The sequence below is a fragment of the Sapajus apella genome, unplaced genomic scaffold, assembly GCF_009761245.1.
Source record: "Sapajus apella isolate SASKATOON/1434 unplaced genomic scaffold, GSC_monkey_1.0 scaffold54, whole genome shotgun sequence".
NCBI lineage: Eukaryota > Metazoa > Chordata > Mammalia > Primates > Cebidae > Sapajus > Sapajus apella.
Genome location: NW_022436994.1, coordinates 5645842 through 5673335, shown reverse-complemented (window position 1 = coordinate 5673335; position 27494 = coordinate 5645842). Strand labels below are relative to the sequence as shown.

Below are 27494 nucleotides of genomic sequence, written 5' to 3'. Positions count from 1 at the left end.
GGGGGAAATAAATGATAAGTATTCGAGATGATGGATATGTTAGTTTCATGTAATCATTCTACACTGTATACATATATCATAACATCACTTTGTACTCCATAAATAAATGCAATTATAATTTGTCTCTATAAAAAACAATACAAAGAAACGACTGCTATCTCCTGTCTTTAATTGTATACATAAACAAGCTCATTTGACTTGTATGACCTTCTGTGGACGTGAGGGGTTCACACTTGCATTTCAATTCTTGTAGCTATATAATATGAACTAACATGCTTACATTAATGCTTTCCTCTATTATTTTGATCCCCAGATGATTAGAATGCTAAACAATATTTGAATGTGGATTCAATATGAGTCATGTAAATATGTTGTTGTGTAGCAGGAAGCCTCCTAGGCTAGAAAGAACTACATACATTGAAGGTTTTTCTTGGGTGGGGGACATCACCCAACTTGTTTGGTCCTTGGAGCCCTGCACCCAGGGTGGGTCTCCTTCAGCCTATTCCGTGTCTGGAGCAATAACCATGGCAGTGAATGTCCCTTGTAATTTAGTACAAGGTGACAGGTAAAGGATTTGTTTTGAATCATTGGATCCACTCTAGAATGGGAATAATATATGTTTACCCTTAAGCTAGTGGCTTCCCAACTGCTTTTTTTTTTTTTTTAAGCACCAGACACATTTTTCTCTAAACAACAAAAACATCTGATTCAGAATCCTCATATGTGTAATAATGAAAAGCAGAGTTTCTCTGGCTGAAAGAGGTATGGCTCATAGCAGAGAGAAATACTTGCCCTTTAGACCCAAGAGTTCCAAAAAACACAACAAGCGTTGGGGAACAAAAACAGCCCTTCACCCTGGATGGATTCAGGAGTAAAACTCAGGTTTCCCTCTAGCAGAAATTATTGACATCATTTGGTTTGTGTGGTTTTGAGAATAGCCTCCATTATTGTCCCAGTCTGAATTCTTGAATTTTCCTCTTTACAAAGCCTCTGTGTCCACAGTGATTTTGCTCTGTCAGTCCATACTAGTCTGAGACTCACTTACATCAGAGATCTGTTCTTCAGCTTAAATATTCAACATGAATCCTGTTCCGGCTTATCTATAGAATTGTGAAGGAAGCTTTGATTTCTGCTGTCGTGTAACTTAAATATCTCCTACTAATTAAGTACAATCCCAGGAAGGGTGTTATTTAACAAATGTCGTGGTCAGCAATTATTCTCTGCTGTTCTCATGATAGACATGTTTTGTCCTCATTGTGGTTGAGTCTGTTTCTGGCTAAAGTTAGAACTGGAGAAGGTTTTTTCCCAAAGGGCAACAGGACAGGACTTGCAGCCTGGTCAGTGGAAGGCCCTGAAAATCACTCCCAGCCACCACGGAGGGTCATTTCCACTCTGTGCTCCTATCCAGTCCTTGTTGCCTCGGTGGGGTCCACACGATTTTGCATAATTTTTAGTAGAGTTTAAATACATCAAATAAAATTGGTATAATTTTGAAGGTCCTTTTGGATTTTTTCAGCCTTAGCCACACATTGGAATCACCTGCGGGAATTGTTCAAACAGCTAAAATATCACCGACGTCCAACATAAATTCAATCAGAACATCTGGAGGGGAGCCCAGGCATCCGTTGTTTCCAACACTACTCAGGTCATTCCAGCAGGCAGCCGAGCCCTGGGAGCTGCAGCGGTCAAGAGAGCCAAGCCCTTTCCACCTGGCAAGCCTTCCATGGCTTTTCATGACAGCTTGTGGGGCCTTTTCCACTGCTTTTTTTTTTTTTTAAGCAGTGCTACACTACCTTTCTCTCAAAGCAGCGCTATGCTAAATTAACATTTCACTGCCCGTTGTCAAATGTCCTCACTCAGTTCTCCTAAAAGAGGGTGCTGAGGGTGTGCAGGGCCCTGCCTTCTCCCCTGCCTTGCAGCAGCAGTGCTCTTCCCCTCACTCCTGCTCCATGTGCAGCAGGAGAGGAAGCTGGGCAGTCCCTGAGGGCGTGCATGGTTTGTGGGCAGGGCTCCTGGTTCTCAACCTGGGGTGCTTGTGACTTCAGCGAAGAGAAGAATGCCCCGTCCTACGGCCTAAGCTCATCATCATCACTACCCTTTGACTAGTAATTCTGTGGCTTTCACTCCTGCCTAACTCCCAAGCCTGTTTCTCAGCTGTGGTTCAGAAGCTAAGAACCACAGAATTGAGTGATTTCCACATTTAATATAAATCCATACAGGATGGGTTCCTGGCGGGTGGAGCGCGGTGATGAGGACCCCAGCCTGACACCCTCCATGCTCAGCTCTGTCTGAGGAGCTGCGGCAGAGCAGCGGCCTCTGACAGCAGCACCAAGCGCGGGGGTGAGGGCAGAGGAAGTCACCTGCTGCCGGGGTCCACCGTGGGGACATTAAAAGGGAACAGCACGCACCACTGACTAAGTGTGGGATTCGAGGATACGCATGAATCATACGAATCATCACTAAAATCGTTTTTTTATTATTATTATTTTCTAAGGATTCTAACTATTGATTTTCATTTTAGGTATTTTCTTACCTGAATTTTCTAAACTTTAGTCAGAAGACATACTACTTATAAAAGAAGAAGAAGAAGAATTAAAAGGCATTGCTAAAATGATTGTTTTGTATTTCCATTTAATACTTGCACAAGTTTAGTTTGTGTAACCTATCTCCAACTTTTTGTTTTAGCTTACTATTTTGCAATTAAGCCAAATCACCATTTAGATGTTAAAAAATGTTCAATGTATTTGAAAACCTACTACCAGTCAGTAATATCCTAGGTAATATACTAGCAATATACTAGATCTTTAAGTCATTCCAAATGTAGGTAAATTTTGTCTGTTTTACAAATGGAAAATTAAATACTCAAAGACTTTTATACTAATCCGTTCTAATTCTCAGCTTCATTCTAAATCTTTTGTAATTAATTTGTAATTGTGTTTTATACTCAAAACTATGGTCTCATTTATTCATGCTAAATTGGGATTGATTTTTTTAAATGTTAAGTGTTTAGTATTATGAATATGTTAATAATAATATAAACTCCACTTTACCGAAGTGCAGTATCACCTTAGTGCACCATTCTCTTCTACTGTATATTTTTATTTCAATTTCTTAAGCGAAGAGTACAGGTTTTGGAATCTCAAGAACTAGACATAAATCTTACATTTCCCTAACATAAGAAGGATGAGCAGTAGTTTGAGATCAGAAACATGGGTTTAAGTCCAACATGTCTTTTCCTCAGCTGTGTTATTTGTCCTCTCAAAAGCTTATTTTCCTTGTCTAGAAAATGGCAGCAATAATGCTCTCTCCACGAGATTATTGTGAGGACAAAATGAGGTAATGGTTATAAATCCTCTTGCAGTGTGACTGGCACATTAAAAAGGCGAAATTTCTCTTGGTTCCTTTTTCTTCCTCTTAATCACACATACAAATAATTCAAGTTTATGTAGTTGAACCCCTACACAATTCAGTCACCATCCATATGTCTCTGTGATCCCTTGACTCACATATAACCTGTCAATTGAAATTTCTCAATCCTCCTTAATGAGTCCATCTAAATCAAGGATTGTATGTCAAAAATGACAGTACAACAGAAACGGGAAATAAAGTTCTTTTTTTCCGGAAAAACGCATTTGACTTTTAGTCCCTAGAGTGAGCCCTGCTACAGGTAGAAGTCCGCAAAGTAAATGATTTTCTCACAAGAATTCCCTTGTGTCATCTCTTGGCAGACACTTTCAGAACTCCTGCTGCCGGGATGCTGGGGCTGCAGATGACAATGTTACCATCTATTTCCAGAATTAAATCCATATCCAAAATATTCTGTCCCACTGAATGGTTGATGTAAAAGAGTTTGGCCAGCTCTGGAATGTTCAATGAAAGAAGAATACAAAATCCTGAGACTTCTTCCCCCCATGATGTATTTATCAACTCTGTGCTTTCTTGGATTTAACCCTTGTGCCTTATAGTCATCCTTAGGAGAGTGTTTACACCTCCGTGTTTGCACACATGTACAAAGTTCCCAATGCCCAGCTGAAGCAGACCCCTAAACAGATGAATTTCAACTTTCATTTGTTTCTGGTTATAGACATTGAGTGTTGGCTGTGAAAGAGAGTGTCCTTCCAGAATATTTAATTTGTAAACCCACCCGTTGCAGAGGTAGCTTCTACATCCTCCCTTACAGCTGGGCATTGGGCTGTCTGTGAATAGTGATAAGGCAAATGTTTAGTAGAAAAGGCATGGAATTGACCAAACCTGGGCTCAGTTCCTGTTTTCATCACTTAATCAATGCTTTAAATTGGATTCAAAAATTAACTGATCTGAGCTTCAGTTTTTTACACGGGACAGCAAAACCAGCCCCACAGAGTGTTCCCACCCCTTCCATTTCCCTTTCCTATATAGATCCTGTCTGTTTTTCTGTGACTTCTGCTTGCTGGTCTTTTCCATCCTGGTGGCTATCTCTCCTTATCATTATTTTTCTTCAGATAACCTCTCCTCCTCACGCCAGCATGACCCAGCATTTCTGTATCACTACAATCTTGGCAGTTGGAAGAAACAAGAAAGTAACTAAACTTTCTTAGATCACGAGGGAGCTTTATCAGCTGAGTAATTGAGCAGTCTGGAGGTCCACAGGCTTCCTGTCCTGTCTGCTGAAGGCCATTAGAGCTCCAGCTATTTCCCCGCGATTCCCCCTGCCACCCACATGTGCTTCCTTTGCCCCAAGACAGAGGCTATCAGTAGTAACAGGGCTTCAGGCTTCACATCTGGGGGAAACTATATGTCTCTTCTCATAGCTATTATAAAAACATCTTCAGCTTCACTGTGCATGGATCATCTCAAGACATGAACCCTTCCCTGACCCATCACTAAGGCTGGGGCACATATTACCTAATTGGTCTAGACTAGGTGGGATCTCTCCTGAATGGCTGGTGGGTCTTCCCACCTAAGAACATGTGACTGGCATACACAGTGACAGGAATGGCATCAACTTGATGAAGGCAAATACAACTTCCTCTACCTTCCCTCACCAGTCAAATCTCCTCTTTCAACATGTCCTGGTTCTATCACTTTTATTCTGATGCTACGGCCTTCTCACCCAGTGTCATCCCAGTGGACACCTGGAGAAAGTTCCATGGCAGGTCTGCTGCTAGATGGCCAGCGACTCTGCTTCCAGAGAAGGCCGCCCATCTGGCTGCCCTCTAATGTTTAAAGAATTTGCTTACATTGTGAGCGAAAAAAAAACCCCATAAACCTCTTTATAAATCGGATATAAGTATGACTTCTGACTGGTTCCAAAGTAAGCCCATCTACAAAACTAGACTTGCCACTGGTGAGATGACACTGCATTGTAGAATAGAATACTTAGAGGGGAAAATTCCCATAACAGAGGAAACCTTAATTACACTATGGTTTGTTATTCACTTCATTATGTCTTACTAAAGAGGCATTCCAGATGCATAGTATCATGGAATTTACTAATGATTTATATTAAAGGGGTACATTTTTATATAAAAGGCTCTTTACAATATGACTATACTTATACAAAACAAATGGCTCACACTTGTAATCCCAGCACTTTGGGTGGCCCAAGGCGGGGGGATTGCTTGAGGCCAGGCCAGGAGTTCGGACTAGCCTGGCCCACATGGTGAAACCGTCTCTACTAAAACTACAAAAATTAGCCGGGCATGGTGATGCACATCTCTAGCCCCAGCTACTCAGGGGGCTGAGGCACAAAAATCGCTTGAATCCAGGAGGTGGAGGTTGCAATGAGCCAAGAGTGTGCCACTGCACTCCAGCCTGGAAGACAGAGCAAGATGGTCTAAATAAACAAAAATAAATAAGTAAAATGCCATGTGTGGGTGGTAGAGACAAAGGAACACATAAACAAATTAGGATTATTCACCTTTGGGATAGTGGATACATTATTAATCGTGAAAAGGAGAATAAACATGAGTTTTTATATTACAGCATATCCTACCAACACATTCTATAGAGAGATTGTCACCTTATAATGAATATTCACAGTCTCTCAAGGTGACGGTTTTATATGAGTAATACCTGTTCTCTTTAGTTGTTTTTTAAAAATACTGTCAATACCTAATCATTCAAATATAGAAGATGGTATCTGTAACATTGGTCCTGTCAGTGATTTGTCAATACAGTGTTACTTATCATGTCACACACTTTTAGAATGTTTTTTCTAGCCCTATCAAGCCTCCACCATGTAAACAGTCCTGCAAAAAAAAAAAAATAGTAAATATGCTACATGTACACATACAACAATGAATTTTAAAACGTCACAAATAAATATAAATACATCTCTGTTTGGAAAACTGTCATTCTCATTAACGAACAGGGCCACACCTAACAGAAATACCTACTACAGGACACCTGATCATTGTATTTTTTTCCTCAGGAAAAACAGGAGCTACGAGTGTCTTCCTGGCTAAATTCCCAGACGTCTGATGTTTTAGTTTTATTACAAACCTTGCCCATTTTAATCTGATTCTCTCTTCATGATACATGAGCCTTTTCTTGCAGGGTAAGTTCATTTGAGAGCAGTTCTCTCATTTTGAATTAATCGACTGCCTTCAACGTTATCCAGATTGAAGTGTTGATTGTGTACTATTTATCTTCTTAATAACAAAAAATTAATCTGCAAAGGAAATATCAAAGGAGATGGTCTGCTCTCCACTGTGAGAGATGAAGTGGTCTGATGTTCTCACTGAGAGTCATATTTAACTCCTTATATTTATTTCTGGGTGGTCATAATTTTATTTAAATGTGATCGCTTTCTAGACTTTATGTTTTTGACATTTTTCCCAGAACACCCATCAGCTTCACTCCAGGTTTCACTAGGACCAGAACAGCTTACACTTGGCAGTACTGAAAAGCCCTTCTTAGTCTCCGTTTTTAATCCAACCCCAACATCCTTTTTAGAGCCACAGATATAACCTCCACACCAAAAGCAAATGTTGCAAAGAGATGCTCAGAGCTACAAAACACTCCTTCCTTCCCGACTTATCAATGCAATCCCCTCCTAATAGCCGCTTGCCCTCTCACTTCTCACACCAACCATCTGCCCACTTCCTTTTCCACAGTATATATGGGAAGGCATGCCCATTCACAGATGCCAGATAGAGCAAGGGAGCATATATTGACCCACATATGGCTAAGAAATTAGATCAGATGTTCAGGATTCTACTTACTAAAAGATCACGTCTGTGTTTCATTGGAGAACAGCAATCTAGAGTTCCTCCAGTGTTAGGGTAAGATGCAAAGAGACCTAAAAAAACTATAAAACTCTGCTCAAAGGAATAAACAAAGATGACAATGGGGTCATGGTAGAAAGGTTAACAGAGCCCTAACATGAAGACCTGGTCTACATATCATTCCTTCAAAGAATGATTTGGCCATTCAACTACTGCCTGCCAAGTACTGACCCATGCCAAGTCCTAGAAGCCCGGCAGTGAGCCACAAAGTGCCAACCCTGCCCTCAGGTGACTTAGAGGGCATGATCCACGAGCCCAGCACTAATTCAGACTGTTAGAGAGGCCTTGTTAGATGCTGAACATTGCTCCGAATGATTTACTAGCCATTTAATTCCCACAGAAATATTTTACAGACGTTATTGCAGTCCTTATTTTACAAATGAAAAAAGACACGCACAGAAAGTCTGAACAATTTGTTCCACAATGCATGGCCAGGAAGCTCTAGAGGCAGGATCTATGCACAGGCACAAGGGGCCCCAGAATCCATGTTCTGACCCCCGTCTGAATCAGGGGTCCCTGACATCCTCCACATTCCTGTTACAGTTTATCCTCACTAAATAAGACATGATCACGTTAGGACTGAAAGTCGGGGAAAAAATTATCTTATCCAAAACTCTCGTTTCTGTGGAGACTGAAGCCCAGAGAGGGTTGCTCACAGAATAGGCACCATGTGCCATGTCCCCATATTTCACACCATTGTCTGCATTTAAAACCAGCTACAGCAAACGTGGTGTTTGTGCTAACGGAACCCCGCCTGGTTCCCCAGCCTCCACATAGCAGAATGAATATGTCTGAATAAGCTGTCTGTATTGTAACTACAGTTTCTCTGTTTTTCTTTTTACTTACCCTTTATGTCTCCTAATGCCCTGTCTACACACGTGTAGTCTTGGGCCTTGACAAGGAGCCACCACACAGCAGGAAGTCTTTTACCAAGAAACAATCACCAAGTCTCCTAAATGCAAGATAATTTCTTCCCCTGTGTCCATCATGGATAAGTAAGTAGCTGGCCTTCTGGAGAATTCAAGAAGTTTGGAATGTGCCACAAGCCTTAGTTACCTCCTGAGTGCAGCTGGGAGCCTCCAACAGTGTGGACCAGTGGAACAGGAAATTGAAGGTAGCAAGCAGATGATCCCAGCTCAGACCAAGCCAGAGATGCACATACAAGGCTCTGCTCCAGCAAATGTTGCTTCACCCTTCCCGTGGCCTACATGTCCTCACTTCACAACCTGAGTAAAAGTGTGTGATCTCTGGAAGAGTGGACTATCTCCTAACGAGTGCCTGAAGCTATAACTTTCATTGTTAGGAAGATTTCATACGATGTTGGTTACCTAAGTGTTTTCGCTTGGTGAAAATGTATCACTTTTGCTTTGTGCACTTTTCTGTATTCATGATATACCTTATGATATATGTGAGATCTGAAATCACACAAACCTAAGCCTAAATCAAGCATTCATTCCTACCGTTGATCCTGGGCAAGTTTGATTATCTGTTCCAGGCTCTATTTATAAATAAGAAAAGTAGCAAACCCCAGAGCTCTCCTAGGAAAATAAGAGGTTTTCACATACCCAAAAACACCTGGAATGCAGCAGGACTTCTTGGTAATTCTTGTAATGAAAGAAACTGAGTCTTTTTTACCTTTTTCCCAAATGTCTACAATGGAAGATCTTAACAATTATTTTATTTGAATGACCAATTACATGACAAATTTGCTTATTTTTCTCAAAGAGACAAGTCACATGGTATAAAAATGGCAAGAGAAGTTCCCTTAAGACAATACTGAATTTGAGAGCACAGTTACTCCTTACACGACCCAGGGGTAGACAAAGAGTCGCTAGATAATAGTCTATTCTCCTATTGATGTCGGGCCACAAAGTCCTGCTGAGTTTGTTAACATACTCCTTGAAGACCTGGCTCTAAATGGGCCTTCTCAGGCCAGCAGACAGGGCATGAGACAATGAATATTTATGTCTGTAATTACCTGATTTGCATAACTAATTGCCCCCTGTTGCTTTTGCAGCTTGGGCTGTGCCAATCGTCTAGATATGGGGCTGAGAGCCAACAACAGCCTAGTGCAAACTCTCTCTCTGCAATTCATCTGCTCGATGGCTTAAATAAATCACTTAGTGCCTCCACATCTCAATTTCCTACTCTCTGTAACCGTGGCAATGGTTTATACTTGTTTACCAATTAGCTGACTTAATTAATAAATTTAAATTGCTTTGTAGATAGGTGATATCGAGTGCAAGTAAGTATTAATTATTGTGATTTGTGAACACTTCTCAAGTGGTGAGTCTTGTATGCAAATGAGGCAATAAGTAACCTAATTTGGTAAAAAGAGAAATAAATGCTAAGTAGAAGTTGTGTCAGCAAGTGCAAATGTTTACATGAAAGCAGAAAGGAAGAATTAGAAAACTTGTTGGTGGGAAATTGTCTTTGAGCTGCCAAATTAATCTGTAGCTTATGGAGTCTAAAATGCATTGTGAGAATGAATAAGTTAGTGAGAGACTCTGGGACAGCTTCATCCCTTGGAGTGTGAAGTAGAAATCTACAAAATTGGACCTGGGAAAACCAAAGGCAGCCCCCAGGGTTTCTAAGGCCTTCCTTGACAGGAATGAATTACTCTGTTCAGTATTCCCGGATTGAATGTGTGTTGTGAACCACATCCTCTGCTGGATGATTGGTAGGGGGAGTAAGACTAAGAGCGACAAGTGCTGATGAGTTATTTTCAGCCTTTGAGGAATTCGTAACCTAAGAGAGGAAAACCTACACACACAAGTATTAACTAGCTATGACAGACACACAGGTAAGCAACAGGAGTTAGGAGAAATCAGGAGGTGATGTTTGAGCTGGGTCCTGGATAATTAAGTAGCCGTTAGCCAGGAAGAAAGTGATGGTGGGGACAGAGCACGCAGCGTGATCCTTGGAGCAATGGGCTGGCAGGTTATTCTGGCCATGCTATTGAAGACAGAAAGCACAGGACGAGAGACAGGCAACCAGGCAGGAGATGGTGGCAGGAGACGTGAGGATGTAGCCTGGGGAAGGCTGTGATACCAACCCGTTAGCACACTACCTCCTAGAAAACCAGAACCTACACAAAGGATGGAATTAGAGGTCGATTCTCTTAGTAACTGAAATTTCCCTTTTTAGTGGACCCTAAGAAAAGAAAAGCCATGACAAAGTAGAGAGTATAAACATGGCAGGTGTATCTAAGGAAGCCAAACACCTTGATTGTCTTACATAGTGAATACTCACTTTTGCAATTATCTGTAGGGGGCTATAATCATTCACTCATTTCTTCATCCACCCACCTGACACACAGACCACCAACCTAGGATTCTTCACTAGGTATTTGTCATTTGGGGACTCCTGAGAAATGAACCCTCTTCCTGTCTGAGGAGTCTCTCTTTGTTTGCCCTTGGAAGAGGCAGGTCCCCACCTTTTTTCTAAGGTAGCCATCAGAGAGCAGATAATCCCTCCCACATTAAGCAGCCAGGAGATGAGAGGTGACCTGGGCCCAGTCATCATCTAACTCCAGACATAGCCAAGTCTATGAATATGGGGATGAGGAGGCTGGTGAGGCAAAGGCCCAAGGCAGGTAGAGATGTAGGGGGTGGCCACAGAGCATAAATGGTGTGGCCATACCAGTGGTGCCATCCCCGCCAGGCAGTACCTCAGCTGCCTGACCTCCCGAGTTCTAGCCCTGGCCATTTTCCCAGCCTGGACCACAGCCCCTTAAGGGGACCCTGAAAATTCCCAGTATCTACAGAATATATTTATTTTCTTTCCATTTACAACCAAGAACATAGACTCCACTAAACAGCTTTCCATCCTGAACCTGGAGGCGTCTGAGCTAGATCTGCCCTGTCACTCCATTGTGTTCTCTTGATTCCAGCCCTACCATTAATGTCCAGCACTGTCCTGTAGTTCACCCAGCGCCAGACTGGTGGGTGCCATGAACCACTCCTAAGTTTCAACAGAGCACTCAAAGTTGCACAATAGTTGTTATGATTATTTTTTCTATATTTGTACCCCATGGCCCAAGTAAGAAAGGATAAAAACAAGCATTTATTTATTTCCTTCTATGTGCATAGCCTTGTGCATATATGTGTGTGTGTGTGTGTGTGTGTGTGTGTGTGTATCCCCTTTACATACACGATCTCATCTAATCATTATCTTTGTAAGGAGAGTGTTATTATCTATGTTTACAGGAAAAGAAACTGAGGCTCAGAAAACCTGGGGTGATTTGCAAAAAACATAGAATCAAGTATATATGTGCCTACTCTATTTCACAAAGCCACTGTTAAAAGGGAGTCAGGGAATTTTAGTAATCTGTGATAAATGCCTGTGACAGCTTATGCAACAAGGCAGGGCAGGATGACAAATGTTGAATTAAAAAGACAAGTATTTGAATAGATATTTCTCCAAAAAATACACTAATGGTCAATAAGCACCTAAAAAGATATTCATCCTCATGAGAATTGAGGTAATGCAAATCAAAGCCTCAATAAGATCCCACCTCATCCCCACTAGAACCACTAAACAGAAAAACAAGGGTTAACAAGGATGTGGAAAAATTGGTATTCAATGTATTGCTAGTGAAAAAGTAAAATACTTTTACCGAGTAATGAAAATGTTCTAAAATTAGATGATGGTGATGATTTCACAATTCTGTATTAATATACTTCACATGGTAAAATTTGCAGTGTATAAATTGTATCTAAATAAAGCTGGGCAAGAAAGTAATGCTATTAATTTGATTGATAATTATACCATCTGACATATTTCCTACTCAAATAGCTCTATAAAGTTTGCTTTATAACGGTCTTTCTTTACAGCTGACAAACCTGAGGTTACAAAAGTTAAGTGACTTCCTCAAGGTAACACAGTGAATGTAAAGCATTTAAGTTGACCCAAGCTGAAACCAGCAAACCAAGGTGCATCTGTCCCTCCAGTCACAGAGAAATAAATTCTATATGTTTCTCAAATATTATTCAAATGAAGGAACCCAATATGTTTTGAAAAGTTTTTGTTTAGTCCCACATTCAGTTTGTGACGTCCAAACTATTATTTCCATGCTATAGTTGAGAGAAAGCTCAGGAGATGTTTTTACATTTTTCTGACACAATTAATGAGTAAACTTCCCAAATGCAGTTTTCTTTGGCTTTAAAATGGGAATTCATTCCTACTGTATACACCATGCTTCCTTCTGCAGAAATTCAAATCCCTAAAACCTATTTGCTTCTGAGATGTCAAAAAGCTATCAAAATACAATTATTTCTTCATAATTTGTACAGAGAAACAGGTACCAAAAGATTGCAAAAATTGTCAGAAGTACTATGTGTGTCAATGATGATCCTCATTCAGTTCTCAATCCACTATTCATGAAAGTGTTTAAATCGTATAGCACTACCTAGAAATTACATTTAATTTGGTTTCCTTTAATTCTTGTGAAAGATATTTAATCTTTTTATTTTTTTTCTTTTCTTCAGTAGAAATGCAATAAGACAAATGCACGGATGGTACAAAAATAAAAAACATTTAAAAAATAAATTCAAAGACCTGTCCATACAAGAACAGGTGTTAAATTAGCCACAAGAGAAATCTCATGTTACTTCCCGAATGTAATACAATAGAATTACAGGGAATGCATCATTAAAAAGGGAAAAGCTTTTTAAACTCCTGTTCTCCAGTCTAAATTAATAGCTTCTAGGTTTATTGGTTCCCAGAAGGAAACAAGCTGGGTTTGTTTACTTCTACATATGAATAACCATGTCCATCATGTCCCATTGGAGGAAAACATACAAAAATGATTAATGTTCCTGGTTATAAGAAGTAAACAAAACGCACAGTCAGAGATTAGAAGGGAGAAAGGCTTGAAATGGAACACAAGTAATGGAGTTTGCTCTAGGAAATTTGGATCTGCGGATAGGGGCGTCCAGGAGACAATAATCCAAGTGCAAAGTTCAGTTCAGTACAAGAAAGACAGAACCCCTACTATGTGCCAACCAGCATTGAATAAGAAATATATTCCTGCCTAAAAATATTTAAGTTCTCACACCAATACCAATGCAGTACAGAAATTTCTGCATTTGGAGAGAAAGGATACAGGAAAGTGGGAAATAGAATAAGCAATTGTCAAGATAAGATGACCTTTTTTACATGGATCTTATGTAAAAACACTTAACATTCTCAAATCTTATTGAGCAGCTTAAACTAGAGCAACAAGTGCTTTAAACACATATAATCTTCATAAAAACCCTATGAGATACTGTTGCCCATATTTTCCAGATGAGAAAACTGAGACTGGAACACTCATGTGCCCAAAGTTTAGGTCTGTGTCTACCGGGCAGGGCCATTTGACACCCAGTCAATCCCCTAAGCCCTGTGGTTATCATCTTCTCTGAAAGGAGAAGGAGGACTCAAGGCTGAGGAAAATCATGGCAGGAATGTAGGCTGGCAGGAAAACATGAGCTGATGAGGCGTGCTCAGGAGCCACGAACCTGTGGAAGTCACTGGGAAAGAATCACCAGTGGGGAGAGGGGAAGCCACTGGATCAGAAGGGGCAAGACACTGGAAAGTGTTCCAAGAATTTGTAACAATCTAAGGTCCCTGCATAGCAAAACAATCTCAAATGTCACTGGTACACAAAACTCAGCAATGAGTTTTGTTCACATATTAGTGGATCAGCCAGGATGACTCTCCTCCACGTGTCCTTCAACCTTCATGCAGGGCCAGCTGGCTACTGCAGAATGTCTTTCCCATGGCAGTGGCAGAAGCATGGGAGAGCTCTCTCAACTGCCCAGGCCTAAGGGAAGTCTCTGCCTGTGCCAAGTCAGCTGTTAGCCCAGCAGCCAAAACAAGTCACAGGGCGCAGCCCAGTGTCAAGGGGTGAATAAGCACGCTTTGCTTTTGTGGTAGGAATACCTCAGCAAAGAGGCAGAGGGTACGACACGGTGAGGGGAGCAGAACAGGGGCCAATCATCCAATTTACCACAGCAGTTAAGGAGTTTAACAGCAGGTAGCTTCTGGGCAACCACTGATAGCTTTTACTCATGGGGTTGAAACAGTCAGACTAGTTTTGGTGAGGGAGATAGATTGAGAAGAAATGAGTTCTTGAGATGCATAGTTAGGGAATCACTTTTTTTCTTTCCTAAAAAATGTATGAAATAGAAAGTTTCCATTCTGGTTGAGAAGAATAAATAGAATCCATGTACTCGACTCAAGCAGATGACTTCTGTGATTTGGTACTGAAGATTTGTCAAACTCCGGGAAATTTGTGAGTCTATAAATGTTCCTATCGTTTTTATATATGTGTGTTCAAAGAAAAAGAAACCAAAAAGGAACTAGGATCAGATTTTAAATTTGCTCAAAGTTAATCGTTGTGATTATATCTTTTTACATGTTTTTTCACTTTAATCAAATGAACAACTGTTTAAATAACCACCTGCCTAATTTTTATTTAATATATACATTTTCATTCAATAAAAATGTGAAATCCTATTGTTTTTAAACTGACACAGGTATTTTTACAGCTCTGTACCAAGCTTATCTCACATTGTAGCATGCTTCATTACCATGCTATGTTTGAGTTTGCCTGTTGGAAAATGGGCTGTTATCATTGTATAATTGGACTTTGTAGTTATGTAGATCTGAACATGTACCTCTTCTGAGCTTCTATTATTTATTTTTTGTTTTTAAAAGAAAAATATTAGTTCCTACATAAATAAGGAAGTTGTGGGTTCTAAAGTGTATAGTAGACAGGCATGATGTCAGGCATGAGCTTTCAATAAATGGGAACCATGATTATTATTATTTTTGGCACCACCCAGTCAAAAGTGCACACACGATTACGGCACACCAAAGGCTTCTCCACTTAGGCATGAGCCGCTATCAATCCTTTTGAAAACACAACCATCAGGAGGAAAATGGGGTTGTTTCTTAAGAATCAGTGGCTCAAAGAATAGGTTTTTAAAAAGCTACAGCGTTTTCTCCTTGTTCACTCTGTATATAGCTCTGCACTGCGAAGGCTGAAAGTTATTACTACCTGATGACCTGCAATAACGAAGGTGGGAGCCCTGCTCAGTGCTGTGGTGACATGTGTCTAGCCCAGTCATATGAATGTCCTTAATTGCCATCCATCTTCATATACCCTGAGACAGGTCAAGAAGCCATTAACTGTACTGAGAGTGATCCCTGGCCTCTTCTGGCAGGGCACTGAGGAAGAAGGAGGAGAGATAGAAGGGAGAGGCCACACATCTACTTTTCTCCTTCACGTCTTCATGTAAGAGAGTAGATTAAGCATCTCCATCCAGAATATTATCAGTTTAGGTAAACATAAACTTGGCATTAGATTCATATGATGCTAAAGAAGAGTCCATGCTAATAAATGCAGCTCACATTTGACAAAGATTTTATCGCATACATTTTCATGCTGTGTATGCTATAACCTTTTATATTCCTTCCAAAATTAAAGCCTAAAACACCTAATCATCCATTAACCATAAAGAAACAGAATCAGTATATTTGGATGCAATTTCTTAAGCACAAGAGTCTTAACTTTCTCTCAAGCTCTTGCATTAAATGTTAAGGCAAGTCTTCTAGTTGGACATGCTTTAAACTATGTGGGAAAAATATGTTGAATTTTTAAACTACATTGGAGAAAAAGACAATATTTCGTGTAGAGTTGTCCTACAAAAGTATCATGGATGTGACTATTTGGGCAGTGTGTTTATTATTTTATTCAAGTGGACAAAAGCCAGGATGATTAACAAATTTATTGAATGTCAGTATCCCGACTGACCTAAGAAGCAGTGACAAGGATAGCAGAATGAAAACTAACAAGGATAAAATTCCCTCCACTAGTTCGGCAGGTGGGGAAAACTAGGTTTGTTTTTTTTTGTTTGTTTGTTTTTTGTTTTTTTTGAGACGGAGTTTCACTCTTGTTACCAAGGCTGGAGTGCAATGGTGCGATCTCGGCTCACTGCAACCTCCGCCTCCTGGGTTCAGGCAATTCTCCTGCCTCAGCCTCCTGAGAACCTGAGATTAGAGGCACGCACCACCATGCCCAGCTAAATTTTTGTATTTTTAGTAGAAACAGGGTTTCACCATGTTGACCAGGATGGTCTCGATCTCTTAACCTTGTGATCCACCCGCCTCAGCCTCCCAAAGTAGGTTTGTTTTTTCTTCCTTGAACGTATTTGAAAAATAAGTCTTTCTTACACATATCCCTACAATAAAGGACACAAGAAAGGGGTTAGGTAAAGGCAACACTGGGCCAGGACCACTGGAGGCTGCCCATGTGACATATTGCTAGAGGGCTTTAGGATATCGGGCCAAAGAGATCTCATGCATGCATAGTATATACAAGACATGCTCAACAGGAAGTCACGGAATGTGCCAGGAGCCTGCAGGTAGAAAATAAGATGGCCACAAAAGTTTGGGAGGCCAAGGCGGGTGGATTACTTGAGGTCAGGAGTTCGAGACCAGCCTGACCAACATAGTGAAACCCTGTCTCCACTAAAATTACAAATAACTAGCCAGGTGTGGTAGCAGGTATCTGTAATCCCAGCTACTCGGGAGGTTGAGGTAGGAGAATCACTTGAACCCAAGAGGCAGAGGTTGCAGTGAGCTGAGATAGCGCCATTGCACTCCAGCCTGGACAACGTTAAGGAAACTCCATCTCAAAAAAAAAAAAAAAAAGTCACAAAAGCCTCAATGAACTGTGGTACCAAAGCTGGAGACAAAGAGGAAACTAATGAGAGGGCAATACAGTGAAGCTATGGCAGATGGCAGGTGCAGGAAGGCCTTCAGGAAGACTCAGGGCAGGTGGCAGGTGCAGGTTGGACTGCAGCAAGGCATGGCAGGCCCAAGGTCACACTTGTAAACACAGGCTCCATAGCACAATGCCTGTGAATGTGGGTCTTCCACCAAACTGAGGACAAATTCAAAAGATGCTCTGTTCTCCTGAGTGATTACAAACAAGGCAATTAGTTTGGTAGACATCATCTAATAGAACCATAAAGTCTTCTAGAAAGACACACATTACAGGTGAAGCAACTTCAATCATGCAGGGAACATCTCCTTTGGCCCTATTCTGTGGGATAAAAGTCCAGGGTCAAGAGGAAAATCTAACCAAAGGCTGTGAGCCCCAGGAGACAAGGATCCCTGGGTGCTATCTCAGACTTGGACAGCCACACTGGTCTTTCTTACCTAGAAAGAAGTGGGGAAGGAAATGTTACAACAAACAGTCAAACAAAAACCGAACTTCTAGCTGGGTTTCTTCTTAACCGTTAACTTATTTCACAACGGCAATTTGTGCTTCATGATTTATGAGGCTAATTTAATCTCTTGCCTGTTTCAAACTTTATTATGAAACTCTCAGGCATAAGAGAGTTTATAATCTTTCCCTTTTCAGGGATGATGGGTGATGTACTCAGAAACATCAAGACTTTACCCTGGGCCATCAGGGTATAAAAGCAGGAAGCTGACACATTTGCCTACAATCCCTAGCAAATGCTACTCTGTCTATTCAGCTGATGCTAAGAAAGGTCTCTCTACTATTACGGTTTAGAATAGACTGCCATGAGGGGCAGAGGGTTATTCAACACTGGAAATTTCAAGCAAAGGCAGAAGAGCTAGTTGTTTAGGATACTGGAAAAGGACAAAGTGCTTATACTATGTGAATTTCTAGTGTAGACAATTAGCAAGCACATTAGCATGGCTGGAACACCTAGTATTTGCTGGGCACTATTAGAGATGCTTTACTTAGGCAAATGGTTTTGGTGGAGGTGGTGGTTGTTTTAATTAAATAATGACACAGTTCCATAGTGCCTCCATTTTACAGGAAAAAGAAAGAAGATTCAGAAAGATAAAGAAACTTTTCTGAGATTCCACATCTAAAGAATGTCAGAGCTTGGAGTTAATCAGAGCCAGTCAGGATTTTTGTTTTATTTCATAGGAGGGTTGGTTTGTTTTGCTTCATTACACAATACTACCTTACAGCCCTCGTACATGAGAAATGATTCTGCATGACCAGAATACGAATTTGATTCAGTTTGGCCTTTTTCACGAGTGACTAATCACATCACCCTTTGATTCAGAAGGCACAGCAAATGAGGAAAGAGTTTCTGTGGAATCATCTTATCCCAGTAGCTGTGCGGGAGAGGAGTGAGAAAAAGCAAAAGCTATAAAAACAGCTTTGAAGGTGGAAATAAAAAATACACTTCTAAATAGGAATGGTACCTTTTCCTGGCTCCCAAATGTTTTTCAGTCAAGAAAATGGTAACTTGAAAGAGGTTGAGATGAGCAATGTGAAAAATAGAGGGTTTAGCTGTAGCAGGGTAAGGGATATGAAAGATGGCCAAAATCTAAGTTCCCCAGACTCAACAAAGTATCCCTACTCAACTCCTCAAACTCTACGGCTTGCCTGAAGACAGAGCTTAATATTTTTAGAAGTATGGTGTTACCATGTTGCTTGGAAAGGCCTAAAGATTCCCTAAATCTTCCCTATGATGTTCTTGATTTCTAGAGGAATGAAGAATGAAGAGAAAAAATAAAGTAACAAAGAAAAAAAAAAGATCAAAGTTAGACGAGAACCTCCCTTTAGCTATTGTCATTTAAAAAATGTCAACCCCTAAGAACGAGGAGACTGCAAAGAGGGTAGTCAACAGTGACTGAAAATGGAGAGGACATGGAAGGCGAGGCTGGCAGAAGTCAAACTTCAGGAGAGCAGGGGGACAGGACCTCATTTTAGATCTCTGAATTCCAGTTTAGAATTACCCACAGTCCTTCAGCCGCCTTTTCAGTTCATGTGTGGGAGGTGATTTTATGTGTTAGACATTGTTCTAAAGGCTGATATCAGATTCACAGCACTGTTGTCTTCCAGAGACCCAGGACTGAAGAAGAGAGAAGGCTGGTTAGCCGATGGATGAACCCAATGTTCTAAGCAATGCAATAGTCGGGTATCACCTAGGGTGATACAGGAGTAAGGAGAAGAAGGGTCTGTGCTCTTCATGTGGTGAGTCAGGGGTTAGAGTTGTTTGTATTAACCAAGCAATTAATGTCACAATGTTAACCTTCTTAACATTCTGGCCTCAGGTTGGGTACACTTCTTACCCAACCTGAGTGGAATTCTCAACTCCAACATTCACTATCTATGGAAACTTGTGCCAATTATTTAAATTATCTAATCCCCAGTTTTCTCAAGAGCGAAAGGGACATATCAATAGTCTTTCCTCATGTAATTTTTATGAAGTCAATGAAAGAAATATGTCTAGCATGGTACCTGAAATATATTATGCCTTGTATAAATGTTGGGAGTTGTTTTCACCATAAATTAAGTGTCTTAGTCTGATTGTGTTTTATGAAGGAATAACTAGGGCTGGGTAATTAATAGAGAAAAGGAGTTTCTTTGGCTCATAGTTTTTCAGGCTGTATGAGAAGCATAATGGCAGCATCTGTGTCTGTTGAAGGCTTCAGGCTGCTTCCACTCATGGTAGAAGGTGAAAGGGAGCTGGTATGTGCAGACAGGGGGTGGGGTGCCAGGCTCTATTTCATAACCAGCTCTCACAAGAGCTAATAGACCTAATTATGTGAGGGCGGCACCAAGCCACTCATGACAAGTCTGTCCCCATGTCTCCAACACCTGCAACACTGGAGAGCAAATTTCAGCATGAGATTTTGGGGGCACAAACATCTGTGTCATAGCAATTAGACACAAAGACTTGAATTTGTTCTCTCCATTGAGGGTTTGTAAGCCTCATAATCTTCTGGATAGACATCTTCTTCCCAGAGTGGATGGATCAAGATGATGGAGGCAGGAGCTTCAGGTTCAGAATATGTTGTCTTTGGAGGTGATGCCAGTGCTGGACTTTTTTTGGCTCAATTGCAAAAGACTGATTTTTTTAAGGACTCATTCCTGGTATAGGTACAAACATTAGTTTGGTATATCTTGTCCTGCTGGGCTACAAATTGAAATAATTGTCCATGTTTCTCAGATCAGTCAATAATAGCATTAATATATGTGGGGGAAAACCCAGGTCTTTCATACTATAGTGCCTTTCAAAAAGGAAATACACTGAGCAAAAAAAGAAAAAAAAAAAAAAAAGAAAAAAAAAGTGTGAATTTTAAGACCTTCAGGCTCCACAACACTGGATCCGAAATAACCTTGCATTGTTCATTGTCTAGCAAAATCACTGGCACTATAGCAAGGAATTGCCCATTCTCCCAGCTTCTCACTTTGTTATTCACAATCTTGTTTATAATCTTACCTCACCACCTCAGTCATTATGCTTTATGACACTTTTCTGGTCACTGCCATTGCTTCTGCCCTTGACAGAAGCTTTAGGTTATCCTTCTGTCTACATGTCAGAGTGAACAACCCACCCAGTGTCTAGAGGCCTTGGCAAATGACCTGTCAAGAACAAATCCCTTCTAGGTGTGCTCTATTACAGCAAGCAATGCTAAGATTTCCCATGTGTGTTCATCAGCAAGACTAGCTGCACAATCTGTGAGGCCTAGAGCAAAATGAAATTGCAGATTCTTTTGTTCAATACGGCAACAGCCAAGCACTAAAGCTAGCACGAGCCCTTCCTAGAGCAGGTCCCTGTGCAATTGCATAGGATACATACCCATGAACCCAGCCCTATTAGTTAGGGCCCAACCAGGAAACCAGAAGCCACCGTAAGTATCTGAAACAAAGAGAACTGAGTTCAGGGAGTTGGTTACTCAGATTATAAAAATGCTGAGAAGATTAAGAAAGGCAATGAAACACTCCAGAAATGAGTAATATTAGGAAGCCGTCATTTCCAACCCTTACACCAGAAGGACACAAGCAGTAGGCTTTTCTGAAGCCCAGCAGCTAGAGCCATCCCACAAAAACTGGAATTCCAATGGGTCTGTCTGCCAGAGGCCTCAATCACAGAGCAGATGTTGCTACTGCCTATGATACTGCTGTCTCTTCCTTCCTCCTGTCCTCTAGTATCCCCCAATGCCTCCTCACTGACTGACTCAGACATGAGGCAGTTGACACAGAAACTTTCACACTCAGCCTGTAGGAATCAGCCCTTCTGCGAGACAGCAGAGGCGGTGAAAGATGAAGGGTGGCCTGACCGAGGCAAGCTCAGCCCATCCCACGTACTTTGTTGCTCACTGCTTGCTCTCACCAATTTGCCCTTATATAACATCCTTCTTCTCCGTGTCAAAGGCCACCAGTTGCACAAATAGAAGACACATTCACACTTTTCCCCAACAAGACAAGCCCCCTTGCTCATCGTATCCACTTCACACCCAGGGTCCCATGGATCTACAGCTCCCGCCTTGAGGAATGAGTATGACTCTACATGATCTGATCATCTTTGAACTAAATAGCAGCAACACTCCTCACATGCGGGAGTGCAAAGGAAATGTTTGGCATTGCATATACAACAGAAACATGTAATTTTTTCAATCCTCTTTTCTGTGACTAGTAAAGAAGCAATAATTAATATTTATTATTTCTGTCACCCACATCTACTCCAGGCTATTCTTACCCTCCATTAGCACTTCCCTGATTTGTGTCCTTCACCTAGAAGAGTCCCTAATGGTCCTCACTTTATTGAGTCATGAAGTTTTCCATTGATTTTTACCTTTGAACCTGGAATTACTGAGAGGCATTCTAGAGAATTCCTTCGTTTACAGATCTAATCACGACCCTCATTGCGAGTAGCAATCCATTTTACCCTTAATAAAATAACTGGGTTTGATCATTCCAAATAGCACAGTAATCTCCTCATGTGCCAAATGGTTTACAGTCATGACGAGCCAAAAATAGCCAAGTGGCAGTCTCAAGGTCCAGCTGAAGGGGGCCAGTGTTTTATTCACAGGGAGAAGCATTCCTCTCTTGGAAACAAGGATATCTAGACCAGCAGATTTTAGGATTTTAGGCACATAAAGCAAAACCCCTGCAAAGGTTATTTATATCCAGGTCCTGGCTCATTATTTGCTCCATCTGATAGAATAGCAATCCAATCATAAAGATGATTCTCTTCCAGTCATAAGCAAGTTATCTGCTGACATAACATGGCTTGATTAGGCTACTTGCTCCTAGATAATGGGTACATGGCAAGACCAGTGAAGCTGGAATAAGCATTCTGGGCATGTACATGAAATTTTTACCCATTTATAGTCACTTGGTACTTCATGGCAAGTGCCACTCTCTGCCAGGACTCAATGGCAAGCAAGAAGCTGACTATTAAAAGGGGTATTATCATCAACAGAAGAAACTGTGACTTTGTTCTAAACACCCCAGGGTCTGCCTTATGATTTTCCTTTCAGGACTGGCTGGGACCATTATTATTTACTAGAGATCTCTCCTTGAGCATCATTAAATCTACTGGATCATAGGGTTCAAGTACAGGAAGGTTCATATCACAGCCTGGAACTGCTACAGAGCTTATTTCAGTCTGGGCCCCATGCAAAACTAGCAGCCTTGTGGATTTTTCTGTGCCTTGATTGGAGAAGTAAATTTCCAAAGATCCCAGGACTGGGATCTGATTATAGTATATATGCCTCATGAACAATCTCTCTAGAGCTTTAAAGGGTTTCCAGTATCTGCCTGTTCTTTTGTCTTAGCCCCTACTCACTAGAGATACACCTGCATTAAGGCTTACAAAAAATAAAAAAATTAAAAATTAGCTGGGCATGGTAGCAAGTACCTGTAGTCCTAACTACTCAGGAGGCTGAGGCAGGAGAATTGCTTGAACCTGGGAGGCAGAGGTTGCAGTGAGCCAAGATCATACCACTGTACTCAAATAAAAGGAATGTATGCTATTGTCTCTAACCCTGATCCATTACCACATTAATCACACTAGCCTCCTCCTCCCCTTGTTGATCTGTAATTTCAGCTCCAACAGTGAAAACCTGGATCCACCCATCTACCACACATTTACTTAGGTATTTGACTCCAGCATACATGCATAACAGTACAGATGTTCCTCAACTTATGAAGAGATTACATCCTGATAAACCCATCATAAATTGAAAACATCACGTCAAAATTCATTTAAGACACCTAACTTACCAAACATCATAGTTTAGCTTTGCCTACCTTAAACATGCTCAGAACACTTAACGTTAGCCTATAGTTGAGCAAAATCATCTAACACAACGCCTGCTCTGTAATAGTAAAAATAAATATAAGAGATCAAAATTAAACGTATGGTTTCTACTCAGTGTGTACTGCTTTTATACACTATAAAATCCAAAAATGATTAGTCAAACCATCATAAGTCAGAGTCCATCTGTATGAGAATGGTTAACTCATATCCCAGTGGCAAACAAACTTATCAACTAGAGTGCAATTCTTACATAAAATTACTTTTGCCTTTAGTCTTACAGACTTCATTCATTCTCAGTTGAGTTAGCACTTTATTCATCTATCTCACCTTCAGTGAGATGGTTTCATGTCACTTCGTTTGTAATCAAGTTAGATGGTTTTGTCACATTCTGCATTCCATCCTGGAATCCTCTGATCTCTTAAGTGGTTTTCTTTTTTTATGTAATTTTCCTACATTAAGGTTAACTCATCATGCTGTAAATTTCTACAGGTTTTCACAGTCATAATGTCATGTATCTACCATTACAGTAGAATACAGAATAGTTTTACCATCCTAAAAATCCCGTTTCACCTATTCGACATCCCTCTCCATTCCTGCTTCCCCCAAACCTCTGAAAACCACTCATCTGTTTACTCTGTATATAATTTTGCACTCCATAATATCTTATAATTGGAATCATTTAGTATGAAGCTTTTCTTTTACTTAGCAATATGGATTTATAATTAATTTGTGTCTTTTTATAATTTGAGAGCTCTTTTTTTTCTCTCTTTTTATACCAAGTAATATTCTATGGCATGGATGTAAAAAAGTATTTTATCCTTTCACCTACTGAAGGACATCTAGATTGCTTCCAGTTTGGGGTGATTATACAGTTGTTACAAGCATTCTCAAGCAAGTTTTTGTATGAACGTGTGTTCGAAATAACTGGAAAGCTACCTAGGAGTGCAACTGCTGAATTGTATATGTTACGGTTTAAATGTGCCCTCCAAAATTCATGTTGAATTTTAATTTTCATTGTGGCAACATTGAGACTTTAAGAGGTGATTGGATTATGAGGGCTCTGCCCTCACGAATGGATTAACACACAAATGGGTTAATTGATAAATGAGTTATAATGGGATGAAACTCGTGGCTTTATAAGAAGAGGGAGAGAGACCTGATTTAGCATATTAGTTCACTCAACTTCTCACCAGGGGATTCCCTGCACTGCCTTAGCATTCTGCAGAGTTCCTACCGGCAAGAAGTCTCTCACCAGATGCAGACCCTGGACCTCGGACTTCTCAGCCTCTGTAATTGTAAGAAATAAATTCTTTTTCTTTATAAATTACCCAGTTTCAGGCATTCTGTTATAAGCAACAGAATATAGACTAATACAGTATGGTAAGGCTATTTCTAGCTTTGTAAGAAACTGCCAGACTGTCTTCCAAAGTAACTGTATCCTTTGCACTTTCACCAGAAATGATTGAGGGTTTCCGTTCCTCTACATCTTAAACAGCATTAGGTATTGTCTGGTATTTTTTAATTGTAGCTATTCTAATAGGTGTGAAATGATATCAGGTTGTTATTTAAGTTACATTTTTCTAATGACAAATCATGTTGAACATTTTTTCTTCTGCTTATTTGCCATTGCATTTTTCTTTGCTGAGGTGTCTGTTCAGATCTCTTGTTTATTATTGAATTGTCATGTTTGATTTACTGTTTTGTTTTTCTCAATTTTTGTATAGTTTGGATATAAAACATTTGCAAATATTTTCTCCCAAACTATGGCTTGTATTTTTATTCTATTAATGGTCTTCCACAAAGCTGAATTTTTTAATTTTAGCAATATTTAAATAAATATATTGTCTTAAAAAATGAATTTTTCACAATATATTTAAAAAATTGTCACAAAACTCAAGCCCACTTAGATTTTTGGTTTCTATTTTCTAGTGGATCGTTTATGGTTCTGCATTTTGCATTTATGTCTATAATTCATCTTAAGTTAATTTTTTTGAAAGATGTGAGGCCTATGTCTAGATTTACTTTTGTTTGCATGTGGCTGTTCAGTTGTTCTGATACTATTTGTTTAGAAGACTATCTTTTCTCCACGGTATTGCCTTTGCTCCTTTGTCAAAGATCAGTTGACTATATTTGTTTGGTTCTATTTCTGGACACTCTATTCTGTTCAAATGATCTATTTATCTATTATTTCATCAATATTACACTGTCTTAATTATTGTAGATTTATAGTAAGTCTTTAAGTCAATGAGTATCAGTCCCCTTTGTTTTTACACAATATTGTGTTGACTGTTAGAGACCATTTACATCTTCTATAAACATTAGAATCAGTTTCTGATTAGACATTCCACAACTGCTTTCTGGAATTTTAATTGGGATTGCTTTGCATCTACATATCAATTTAGGGGTGACTTGCATGTTAACATCATCTTCCGATTCATGAACATGGAGTGTCTATCCACTTATTTAGATTTAGTTTGAGTTCTTTCATCAAGGTTTTGTAGTATCCTCCATAAAGATCCTATATACATTTTGCCAGACATAGGCCTGAATATTTTCTTTTTTGGTGCTATTGTATTTTCTATTTCAAATTATAATTCTTTATTGCATATATATATGATTCTTTATATATTTTCACTGAATCCTGAAATCTTGCTATACTCATTTATGTTCCAAGAATTCTCTTGTCAATTCTACATAGAAAATCATATAATCTAAGAATAAAGACAGTTTTTTCCTCCTTTCCAATTTGTATATAATTTCTTTCCTATTCTTGTCTTATTGCACTAGGTAAGACTTCCAGTATGAGGTTTAATATGAGCAATGATGCTCTTCTAGACTTTTCATACTCTTTATTTCATCACCCTCATTCTGGGATGCAAAAGTAAAAAACGACATCCACAAGGCAATCTAAGAAGCACACGTTTTAAATTCACCTCTTCAGTTCCTGCATTGGCCAATCATCTTTGTATCTTTCCCATTAAATCCTAGATTGAATATAACTGATACAAACAACCTGAACTCATCCTATATCATCATGACCACATGGACTCTGTTTTCTAATTCTCACTGAAGAAAGTGAAAGATTTTAATGGTGGTAACTGATATCAAGAAAGAGAGGGAACAACTTCAGACACGGGGCATGTAAGGAGCAGCCAGGGTACTTGGGATAAAAAAGAGTTGATTTGAACAGGATGAATTTAGGGACTAGGAAGTGGGGCACAATATAGAAGAAAAATAAAATAACAGAAAAAGCAAAATGCATATACGTTAAATTTTACTTGTATTGAAGGGCTGGGTAACCCAGGTTTTCACCTTTCTTTTCCCCTCCTGAGGAAGGAGTTGTCTAACCTGAGGCAGCAATAAATCTCCGTGCCAGCACCCCAACTCTGTGACCTTGAACTTATACTAAGACTGTCTTTTGAGAATTACTACAGACAAAAATATAATAAATGAGTATAGCAGGATATACATTCGTATAATAAGACTGAACACAAAGAAAACACTTGACTGATATGTTATTGAATTCAGAGGGGAGAGTTTCCTGTAAAAAGTTTGGTCAGCAATGAAAGCATTAGAAATGAAGAACCAGACTTCGTAGGACTGATGTATCCTCCTGATAGAAGGAGGTTTCTGGCAATGGAGTTGAGCACACTCTGCTCCCAGAAAAAGATAAACAGCTTCGGTGAATGTAGGGGCATGATGACAGCCTAGCCAATAAAATCATCTCAGTTCCAAGCTCAGAAAGCAACTTCCTGACTGTACAAGGCTTCCCATGCCACTTACTGACCTCGGAGAGTAGAGTCACCAGCGGTGTATGCCACGGGGAAATCCAGTTATTGGGCATTATTTTATACCTCATTACAGATGAATAACTGGTATTTATTGTATAAAATTCTTTCTCTCTGGAGTTTGGTTAACATGACTCTGCATTCCTCAAGCTTGCTTAGTTTTAGGATTCTGACAGTGTTGAGTGTCCAGGGGATAAGGAGCAAGCCCTGAACTCAGTGAGCACTCCAAGTCATATATTATTCTGTTTACAATATGACTGTTTTCAGTTAGTGTTTCTTGTTGAGAACCAACCACAACACTTTCCTTACAATATCACTAATCTCACTGCCAATATTTCTGTTCC

General features: G+C 40.0%; 1 long non-coding RNA gene across 1 annotated transcript; it reads left to right on the top strand.

Moving 5' to 3' along the window:
* The first annotated feature begins 14169 nt into the window (after nucleotides 1-14169).
* Nucleotides 14170-21757, top strand: LOC116527461. The gene is made up of 3 exons (XR_004258552.1): nucleotides 14170-14286; nucleotides 14439-14544; nucleotides 21472-21757. It is a non-coding gene; the product is annotated as an uncharacterized LOC116527461 (long non-coding RNA).
* Nucleotides 21758-27494: the final 5737 nt, after the last annotated feature.